Genomic DNA, 10,015 nt, shown 5'->3' on the forward strand with positions numbered 1-10,015 from the left:
AGTCGCTAAAACTCTGAGCTCCCAATGCAGGAGGCCCAGGTTCAATCCTGAGCCAGGGATCTAAGTCCCGCATGCTGCAACTAAGAGTCTGCATGCCCAAACTAAAACCCAGCACAGCCAAATAAAACATTTTTTTAATTTTTTAAAGAAAAGCCACAAACTGGAAAAAGAAATTTGAAGCCATCTATGTGAAATATTAGCATCAAAAATGTATTTTAAACTTATAAATCAACATGAAAAAGACAACACAGCAGAAGAACAGGTAAATGATAAAAAACAAGCAAATCACAGAAGAGGAAAACTCAAGAGCCAATTAAAAACACAGAGCAATGTTCAAACTCACTAGTAATCAGAAAAACATGTAAGATTAATATAAAAAATATAAAAATAAGACTGCATGGTATATCCAGCAGATTTGCAAAATTATAAAATCTAAAACACTAAGGGTTGAGAAGGCAGGGAAGGGCCAGAAGTCACACATCACTAGTGTGAATGTTAATTGGGAAACCACTTCAGGGTGAAATCTAGCAATTACCACAAAGGTTGAAGATGCGCATGGCATGCATACCAATGGGTTACTCCAAGTACACACTATAAAAGACATGCACTGTGCGCAGAGACATGACAAGAATATTCAAAACAACATTTTCTGTAACAGCAAGAAAAAAAAAAAACAGAGCACATTAATTATCAATCCACAGGAAAACATAAAAATAAACTGTGATCTAGCCCAATAACAGAATCCTGTACAGCCAAGAAAATGAATCCACTAGAGCTACATATGGGCTTCCCTGATAGCTCAGCTGGTAAAGAATCCACCTGCGATGCAGGAGACCCCAGTTCGATTCCTGGGTCAGGACGATCCGTTGGAGAAGGGATAGGCTACCCACTCCAGTATTCTTGGGCTTTCCTTGTGGCTCAGCTGGTAAAGAATTCATCTGCAATGTAGGAGACCTGGGTTTGATCCCTGGGTTGGGAAGATCCCCTGGAGAAGGGAAAGGCTACCCACTCCAGTATTCTAGCCTGGAGAATTCCATGGACAGAATCTATGGGGTTGCAGAGTCGTACAAGACTGAGCGACTTTCACTTTCAGAGCTACATAGAGTCCATATGGATGGGTCTCAAAATACTGAAAGAAAAAAAAAGCTACAGAAAGACAAAAATAATACTGTTAATATAGAGAGTTTTTTAATGCAAGACAATAATGTACATTTTAGGGCTATTTACATATGTAATGAAAGTATGAAAATATATACAGGAATGAAAAGCATCAAGTACAAAACAGTGATTTTCTCAGAAGGGGAGGCGATACAACTGGGAAGGAGTGGAGGTTCAGCTTTTAAAGGAGCCTAGTTTCTTAAGTGGTATGTACACAGGTATTCACTATTTTTATTCTCTATACCTCTTTGAGGGTCAATATTTCACAATATTTAAAAAGTTAAAGGAAAATAAACTCAAGGTCCAAAATTAGTTTACTTGGGAGACCACATGCTTAATCATGATACTGTTTATTCTATTTTTGTTTGCGCAGTTTAAAAAGGTCTAGTCACTATAAGAAACTGCTCAAGAACATGTAAAACATCACACTGCTAAAAAAGCAACAAAGTACCTGGCTAAACCAACAGTCTTTCATGGCAACCACATTAGAGACACAAAGTGATCATATCACCATGCTCAGGGATCATTTGGGTAAGCCAAAAACAAAGACCAAGTTGAACTTGGAACATAAAAGTCTTGTTTAGAGACAGGATGTAGAAAGAAAATGGGCTTTAAAGTCGGACCTGGTTCAAATATCACTCCTATCACTAATGAGCTGTGCTGCCCTAAACAAATTTTAACTTCTCTGAGCTCTTTTCCTCCCTCAAACATTGCAGATGCTTCCACAGTTGTAAAGTTAAAAGTGTAGCCATTATCTTGAAAATCTCTTGACATACTGTCAGTAATTATTAGTTGCAGAAGAAAGTCTCTCTCTGGCAAGTAGAGACAGAGCAAGCAGAGATAAAATTAAAAAAAAAAAAAAAACACTTAAAGAATCTAGAAAAGAAACCAGAAGAAGCTGGAATGGTTGGGGCTAAAAAAAGTCCTTAGAGAGTCCCAAAAGTTACCCCACAAAAAAAATATTTTTTTTTTACTGTACACTATTTGATTATAGTGAGGCTTAAGTACAGGAATATTTAGTCCAAACCTAATTATTACTGAAATGCTGCAATATAGCATACAATACAGCTTATATATAACATTATGAATAGGCTTCCCAGGTGGCTCAGTGGTAAAGAATCCACCTGCCAATGCAGGAGATACACGCTTGATCCCTAGGTTGAGAAGATCCCTTGGAAAAGGAAATGGCAACCCATGCCAGTATTCTTGCCTGGAAAATCCCACGCACAGAGGAGCCTGGTGGTCTACAGCCCATGGGGTTGCAAAAGAGTTGGACTTAGAAACAATATTGTTAATACATAAAAACTCAAGAGCAAAATGTATTTTCTTTAAAAGTTCATTTAAAGTTAAAAATGCATTAACAAATAAATCATGCAATATATCTGTTTCTCTCAGTTATCTACAACTCAGAAAGGTCTGTCCTACTGTTAATATACTAAAGAGAAAACAATGATAATTTCAACAAATGCCAAAAAAGCCCTCAATAAAACTCAACACCCAATAAAAATACAAACCTAGAAGGAAACTTCCTTAAATTGACAAAAGACATATACCAGAAACCTTTAGTAAGTATCATATCTAACAGTGAAACACTGGAAGTATTTCCATTCAGGAAAAAGACTAAAATGCCCGTTATCATTGGGCATTCAACTTTTCCTATTCAACTTTTGCTCTGGAGGGTCTAGGCATTGCAGTAACACAAAAAACAAGATAAGTGGTATAAAGCTTAGTAAGACGCCTGATCAATTAAGTCTTCCAGTCAAAGCAGCACAGTAAATAAACACTTGAATGTATCCCCTTTGCTCCAAATACATCATAAAAGATATTTTTTTAATATATTTATAAGCTACTGAAAAGGCTCAAAAACAAGATAAGCCTCCACCTGGAGCAGAAACAGAACAGATACACAAAACTGTGAGCAGGACCAAAGCTGCAGGTCTGCTGGACTCTGAGTCTAGAACAGGTGCAGACTTCCTGCAAGGCCACAGGGACACACAGCCAAGGAGCTGCAGAGAAGGGGAGACCCGAGCCGGATTCACTGTTCAAGGTCAAGGACGAGGCTAGAGCTCAAAGGAAGCTAGAAAATATCACTGTCGGCCTCTGCCTAGAACTATGGCTTATATGGCGCTCTGGGCTCTGAAAGGCGAGAAGAAAAAACACAGCCTCACGACCAGGAATTGAATCAAGACACTTACACACACTAAGAGTGGATCTCAAATAGCCCAAATTACCTCTAAGAGCAGGACCCTGACCATTACCAGATCTGATTTCTTGGCTAGAGTCCAGTCAATCAATGGAAGCACTTGAAATATCACCAGAGAATGGTGACCACAGAACTAAGAGAAACAAAATCAGCAGTTCTCTTCCTCTTTTTTTTTTTTTTTTTGAGTCCACAAATCAAAACTTCAAAACATATAGAAGTAAAACGCTAAGAAAGACAGCCCATAAAAGCAACAACGAGAATATAAATCCATACCAGATGAAGCTTAATTTTACAGAACTGTCTGACAAAGACTTATTTTTTTAAGTACATTTAGGGTGCTAGGATATATGCTTTTTAAATTATTGGGAGTGCAAAACTGGACAGCCACTTTGGAAGACAGGCAGTTTCTCACAAAGCTAAACATACCACACAGCAATCATGCTTCTAGGTATTTACTCAAGAAAGCTGAAAACCTATGTCCACACAAAAACCTGCACATGAATAGTTATAGAAGCTTTATTCATAACTGCCAAAAGCTAGAAGTAACCAAGATGTCCCTCAACAGATGAATGGATAAACAAAACTGTGGTACTTTTCATATAATGAATTATTATTCAGCAATAAAAAGAAAGACGCTATCAAGCCAAGACAAGACACAGAGGAAACTTAAAAGCATAACGCTACGTGAAAGAGACCAGTCTGAAAGGCTACAACACTATATGATCCAAACTATATGACATTCTGGAAAAGACTAAACTATAGACACAGTAAAATGATCAGTGGCTACCAGGAACTCAGAAGAAGGGAAGGAGGAATGAATGGGTGGAATACAGGGGATTTGGGGGCAGTGAAATTATTCTGTGTGAAAAAAAAAAAAGGAATTATTCTGTGTGATACTACAATGACATTTCATGAAATGTCATGTGATAACATTTTGCATTTGTCAAACCGCAGAGAACTGCACAACACAAAAGAGCAAAACTCTAATATAAACATGAACTTAAGTTAATAATAATGTATCATATTTATTCACCAGTTGTAACAAATATTGTCACAAATATAGTAACAAATGTTTGATTTCACTTATGTGAAGTACCTCTAGTAGTCAAGTTCACAGAGACAGAAAGCAGAATGGTGGTTGCCAGGGGATGGAGGGAGAAGAGTGGGAAGTTAGTGTTTAATGGATACAGAGTTTCAGTTGAGAAAGATAAAAATGGAAATGGAAATCCATTCTGTAAATGGAGAGTGATGGTTACACAACAATGTAAACGCATTTAATGCCACAGAACTGTACATTTAGCAATGATTTAAAAAGTAAATTTTATGTTATGCATATTTTACCACAATAAAAAAAAATATGAGAGGAACTTCCCTGGTGGTCCAGTGGCTAAGATTCCCAATGCAAGGGGCCTGGGTTTAATCCCTGGTCAGGGAACTAGATCGCACATGTCACAACTAAGACCTGGCACAGTGTTAGGGTCCTTTAATGGACCGGAACCTGGTGGTTCTGAGTCAACGATGAAAAAGTGAAAGAAGGAAAGAGGCTAGTATCCCCTGGGTTACACAGCCAGCCTTCGCACTCCAGGGAATCAGCCAGAAATAGAGAGAAAGAGAAAGAAAGAAAGACACGGGGACCCAAGCTCTGATGGAACAAGGGTGCTTTACTGAATTCTATAAGAGTATATATACCAGTAGCTTCTTTACATAAAGATCAAGAGACCAGACTTTACCAGTTTACCAAGGAAGCAAGGAGCAATAGAGGCCAGAAGGCCAAAAGGCGATCCATATCAAAAGAGGGTAGTAAATAGTTACTTTTCACCATATGGAAAAACTAACGAAGGAAATGCATGCATTCCTCAGTCCCCAGAGAGGCTTGCCTCTCCTCTTAATTCCTGAATATTCAGGAATTAATAAGGAACAGAGGATTCATGACAGATCCCAAACTGCACACAGGAAGCCTCCTGTTAAATGCTTCCTGACAGCACAGCTAAATAAATAATTTAAAAAAAAAAAAATGAAAAAAAGTGTTGAAAAAGTGGTTATGCAAATTGAAAAAGAAAATCACATCACTCCGTTATTCCATATAGGAACACCACACAGAAAGCAAAACCTTTTTTTTTAATTTTAGAAGAAAATACAGATATATCTAATTCATACCCTGGGCCAGAGAAAATTACTTAAACTAGACAGGGAAACAATTTTTTTTTATTTAATGTAAATTTTTTCATAAACACATTAGAATGTAAAACTTGTAAACAACGGAAGACATTGTTAGCAAGCCTCTGACTGGCAGGATACACGGGCAACACATAAGTCCACCTATGAATTAGTATCCAAAGTAACTTAACTGTCCCACAGCGACCAAAGGACCCATAAACAGTGATTTAAGTCTACAACTGAACACTACTCAGTATTTAAAAATAAATGAACCGGACTACACGAGGCAACATGGTTAAATCTCCATCAACTAATTTAAAGCATATACTCCTTTGACCCAGCAATTCTACTTTTTACTCACTACAACAATGTGTAAAATGGCCAACAGCTTTAACGGCCACTAATGAGCAGACTTCCCTGTGTGGCTCAGACAGTAAAGTGTCTGCCTACAATGCGGGAGACCCAGGTTCGATCCCTGGATGGGGAATATCCTCTGGAGAAGGAAATGGCAACCCGCTCCAGTACTCTTGCCTGGAAAATCCCATGGACAGAGGAGCCTGGTAGGCTATAGTCCATGGGGTCGCAAAGAGTCGGACGTGACTGAGCGACAGGACTTCACTTTACTTAAATGAGCAGAGGATTAAATAAACTACTGTACAATACGTACTACATATGGGATTGTGTAGGAATCAAGAAGAATCAGGTAGATCTTAGTGTTCCATCATGGAAAGATCTCAGGCATTCTGTTAGAATGTTGCAGACCTGTGTGTATAGAATCATGCCATTAATGTGGTTGTGGGGGGAATCCTATTTTTATTACCTATATGTAGATGATAATACGTAGGGTAAGGTCTGAAAGAATCACAACAAACTGATAACTGCAGTTTCAGTGGAGAAGGGAGTGGGTCAAGGGGGCTTTTCTTCTGTATGTACTGTTTGGGCCTTTTATGAGAAAGTGTGCATTCATGAGCCATTTGCACAGCTGCAGGACGCAACCCCAGGGACTGCCACTCACAAGGATTCCTGTGTGAATGGCAACCCCTAAAACCCAGCAGTATACTTCCTGCACCAATGCCAGGGCCCTGATGCTTGTGTAACTAGAAATAAATAAAGTAAGAGGAAATGAGGATATTGCAAACCAGCATGAGGGAGTTTCTGGAGTGATGCAAATTTCTTTATCTTTGTTGGCATAGTTGGTTACAAAGTAGACAGTTCCCAAGTTACGATCATTTGACATGATTTTTGACTTCACGATGGTGCAAAAGCAATACACATTCAAGAGAAACTACTTCAAATCTGAATTTTGACCCTTCCCCTGGCTAGCAATATGCAGTAAGATACTCGTGACGCTGGGCAGTGGCAAAGATCTGCAGTTCCTGGTCAGCCACAAGATCACCAGGATAAACAGCTGAGACACTTACAATCATTCTGCTTTTCACTTTCAGTACAGTTTCAGTAAATTACATGGAACATTCAACACTTTATCATAACACAGGCATTGTGTTTTAGATGATTTTGCCCAACTGTAGGTTAATGTAAGTGTTCTAAGCATGTTTAAGGTAGGCTAGCTTAAGCTATGATGTTTGGCAGCTGAGGTGTATTAAATGCATTTTTAACCTATTGTACTTTCAATTTACAGTGGGTTTATCAGACGCAACCTCATCAGAAGCTGAGGAAGATTTGTACATACGTTTTTCAAACTCCACCAACTCTGCACAGGACATCTGTGCAAACATCAATAAAGGTGATTTAGAAATAAATGGCAACCCACTCCAGTAATCTTGCCTGGAGAATTCCATGGACAGAGGAGCCTGGCAGGTTATAGTCCATTGGGTCGCAGAGTCAGACATGACTGAAAGACGAACACTTCTAAATGTAAACTAAGTATATAAATAAATAAAACACAATATTACTGAGAAAACGGAGAACAAGGCATCCTAAAGTACTGCACCCCAAAATAAGAAATAGTAGACACCTGATGGTTGCACTCTTAATTAAGTGCACCGTCCTAAAACTAAAGAGAAATTGACTTAGTTCTTCAAGGCTTACCACACAAGGCCAAATTTGAATTAGTATTTTATTTTTATACAAGGAGACACAGGTCCTGAGAGATTTAAAGTAAGTGCTTTAAACCAATTCCATTGGTTTTAAATCTGACTTCCTAAGTAGAAATTTTCTCTCTCAGTCATAGTGGACACTCAAAAGTCCTGCCAACACTACGCTGACTACACAACCCCCTTCAAAGGTAATTCCATTGATGTATGATAAAAATCCTCCCAGAACTCATAAAAGGTCAAGTTTTAGTTTGGCAGACAAAGTAACCCAACAGGCACTGCAACCCAGGCAACTGAAACAGCGGCCTGGAGCTTGAGAGTCCAGAAATTCAATGAAGGCAGGAAAACACAGAGTCCCAGCCCTCATCAAGAGCACAGTCACATTCTCTGACCACAGATCTAAGATGCAAGAGCCAAGATAAAAATGAAAGCATGCTCTCTAGACAGACATTCTCCCCTTCTTCAAGTGACAGAAGAGAGAAGGGCCAGAAGGGGATGATTTGAAGCAATGACCCAAGGAGTAAGCTCCTGGCAGTCAACACAGAATAAAGTTGTGAAAGTGGCAGCACGGCCACAAGATATGACAACTCCATCACCTTAGCCACTGCTTAGCCCAGACCTGAGAACCTCTTACAGGGCAAAAAAGAGACAGGAAACTTGAGGGACAAGAGGAGTCCATCAGCATCCCTAACATCACACTGATCAACAGTGCTCCACATAAAATACAGCAAAACCTTGCTTGGTCCATTCATTCATGCAGTAGGCAGGTATTCAGTGCCTGCTGCTTGGGAAGAAAGGGAACTTCCTCTTTCCAATTTCCTTTTTTTCCTTCTCTCTCTTTAAATGTTACACAGAAGTGTCTATAAAACTCTCCCAAATACCTCCCACAAGCTTCCTTGACTCTCCTGCTTTAATCCTCAAACCAAGCAATTTTATGGCTCCAATTTCCCAATACTACTGGAAAGAAGACAAAGTTGAAAGAGACAAAATCCAAAGCTGCTTTGTATTTCATACGCAAACCTTTACAACCAAAAACTGCCAGCACCTACGTAGCAAATGATGGTTGTGCTTTACACAATTGCGACCCCAGTGCTGACTACCCAAGTTCTCTACCCAAGGTAGTTAACCAACAAACTGCTTGCTGAGGCTGCTGGAAGGTCTTCCTAATCCCAAGGCCTGGCACAGGAATTTAACAGCAAACATACGTTAGTTGCATCCTTCCTCCTCTCAGGACACTTTCCTTAAAAGGGTGACCTCGGTGTAGAGGGTCACAGTTAGGCGCCTCGGGAAATAGTGTTTGGGGATGATCTGAAATAAATTCCCTTCCCTCTGCCAGGGCCTGCCTGCCTCACCTGCCCTCTGCCAGGACCTGCCTCCTTCGCCCCCTTCAACACCTAATGCAGAGCCTCCTCCCACCAAGCCGGGCTCGGGCAGCATCACCCAGCGCCCGCACCCCGGCTCCGTGCCCGCCGGCCAAAGCGCGATAGGAACACCGGAGCCCCCTCCCCGGCCCGGGGCTCAGAGGCCGGCAATGCCGGCCCGGGAGTCCGCTCCATCCTCTCCGCTCGCCCCTCCAGGGCCGGGAGCGCGGCGCGGTCTCCGTTCACAGCGCTCGCGGTGCAGCGGCCCCGGCTCCCGGCGCGCCGTCTCCGGCGGCTCCCGGCCCTGCAAACCCCCGCAGGCTCCCGAGGTGCGGGCGCTGCGCGGGCGCCTTCCCGCTCCTAGCGGGCGCGAGGCTCCGGCACCGCGCTCCTTTCCCGCAGCCTGGGGCAGCCGCCGCAAACCCTAGCCGTACTCACTTCCCGGCCGGATCTGGGGGCGTCGAGAAGGTCTCCGGCTGCTGCAACCTCCTCCGCCTCCTCCGGCCAGGCCCCCGCGGCTGTGGGGGTGACTGCGCCGGCTCAGGCCCCGGAGCCGTCCCCGCGGCGAACGTTCTCAGGCACCCAGCTCGCGCCGCTTACCCTCCCGGCACGCGCAGCGAGCCCGCCCCCGGTGCGAGGGCGCGAGGGCGCGAGGGCGCAGGGCTGGGGGCGGGCACGCGCCGCCTGCGCGAGCGCGCGGCTGGGGGCGGGGCTTCCGCCGCGCCGAGGAGGGGCGGGCCGGCGGGCTGGGTTCCCTTCGAACCCCGCCCCCTGCGGCCCGGTTCCGGGAGGGCGGGGGAAACTTGCTCCCTGCGGGCCTTTCCTGGGAGCCGGCGGCGGGCGGTGGAGGTGCGTTTCAACTCCAAAGGTATGTACCCCGCCACCTGGATGTTCGGCCCGACATGACTACAAGGTAAAGAATGCGAAGAACCACCCCCATAAATCATTCATCATCCGCGCCTGGAGCAGGAGACACTGCCCTGAGTGGTATTTCCAAATTAATTCAACTCAGCAGACTGTTTACTAAGCACCGACTCCGTGCCCAGCTCTGTAACGCTGTACCAGGTGCTGTGTGGGTACAC

At 42.9% G+C, this 10,015-nt stretch overlaps 1 protein-coding gene across 6 annotated transcripts in view; it reads right to left on the reverse strand.

Moving 5' to 3' along the window:
- DTNB (dystrobrevin beta) overlaps positions 1–9,584 on the reverse strand; it is a 234,708-nt gene extending 225,124 nt beyond the window's left edge. The window contains exon 1 of one of the 6 annotated variants that reach the window (XM_065928698.1): positions 9,372–9,568. The gene's annotated coding sequence lies outside the window, so the exon portion shown is untranslated. Of the gene's footprint in view, positions 1–9,371 lie in introns of all 6 variants that reach the window. The other 5 variants (XM_065928699.1, XM_065928700.1, XM_065928696.1 and 2 more) reach the window with 5 other exon arrangements.
- Between the last annotated feature and the right edge of the window lie 431 nt (positions 9,585–10,015).

Source organism: Muntiacus reevesi, chromosome 3 (assembly GCF_963930625.1).
Source record: "Muntiacus reevesi chromosome 3, mMunRee1.1, whole genome shotgun sequence".
Classification (NCBI taxonomy): domain Eukaryota; kingdom Metazoa; phylum Chordata; class Mammalia; order Artiodactyla; family Cervidae; genus Muntiacus; species Muntiacus reevesi.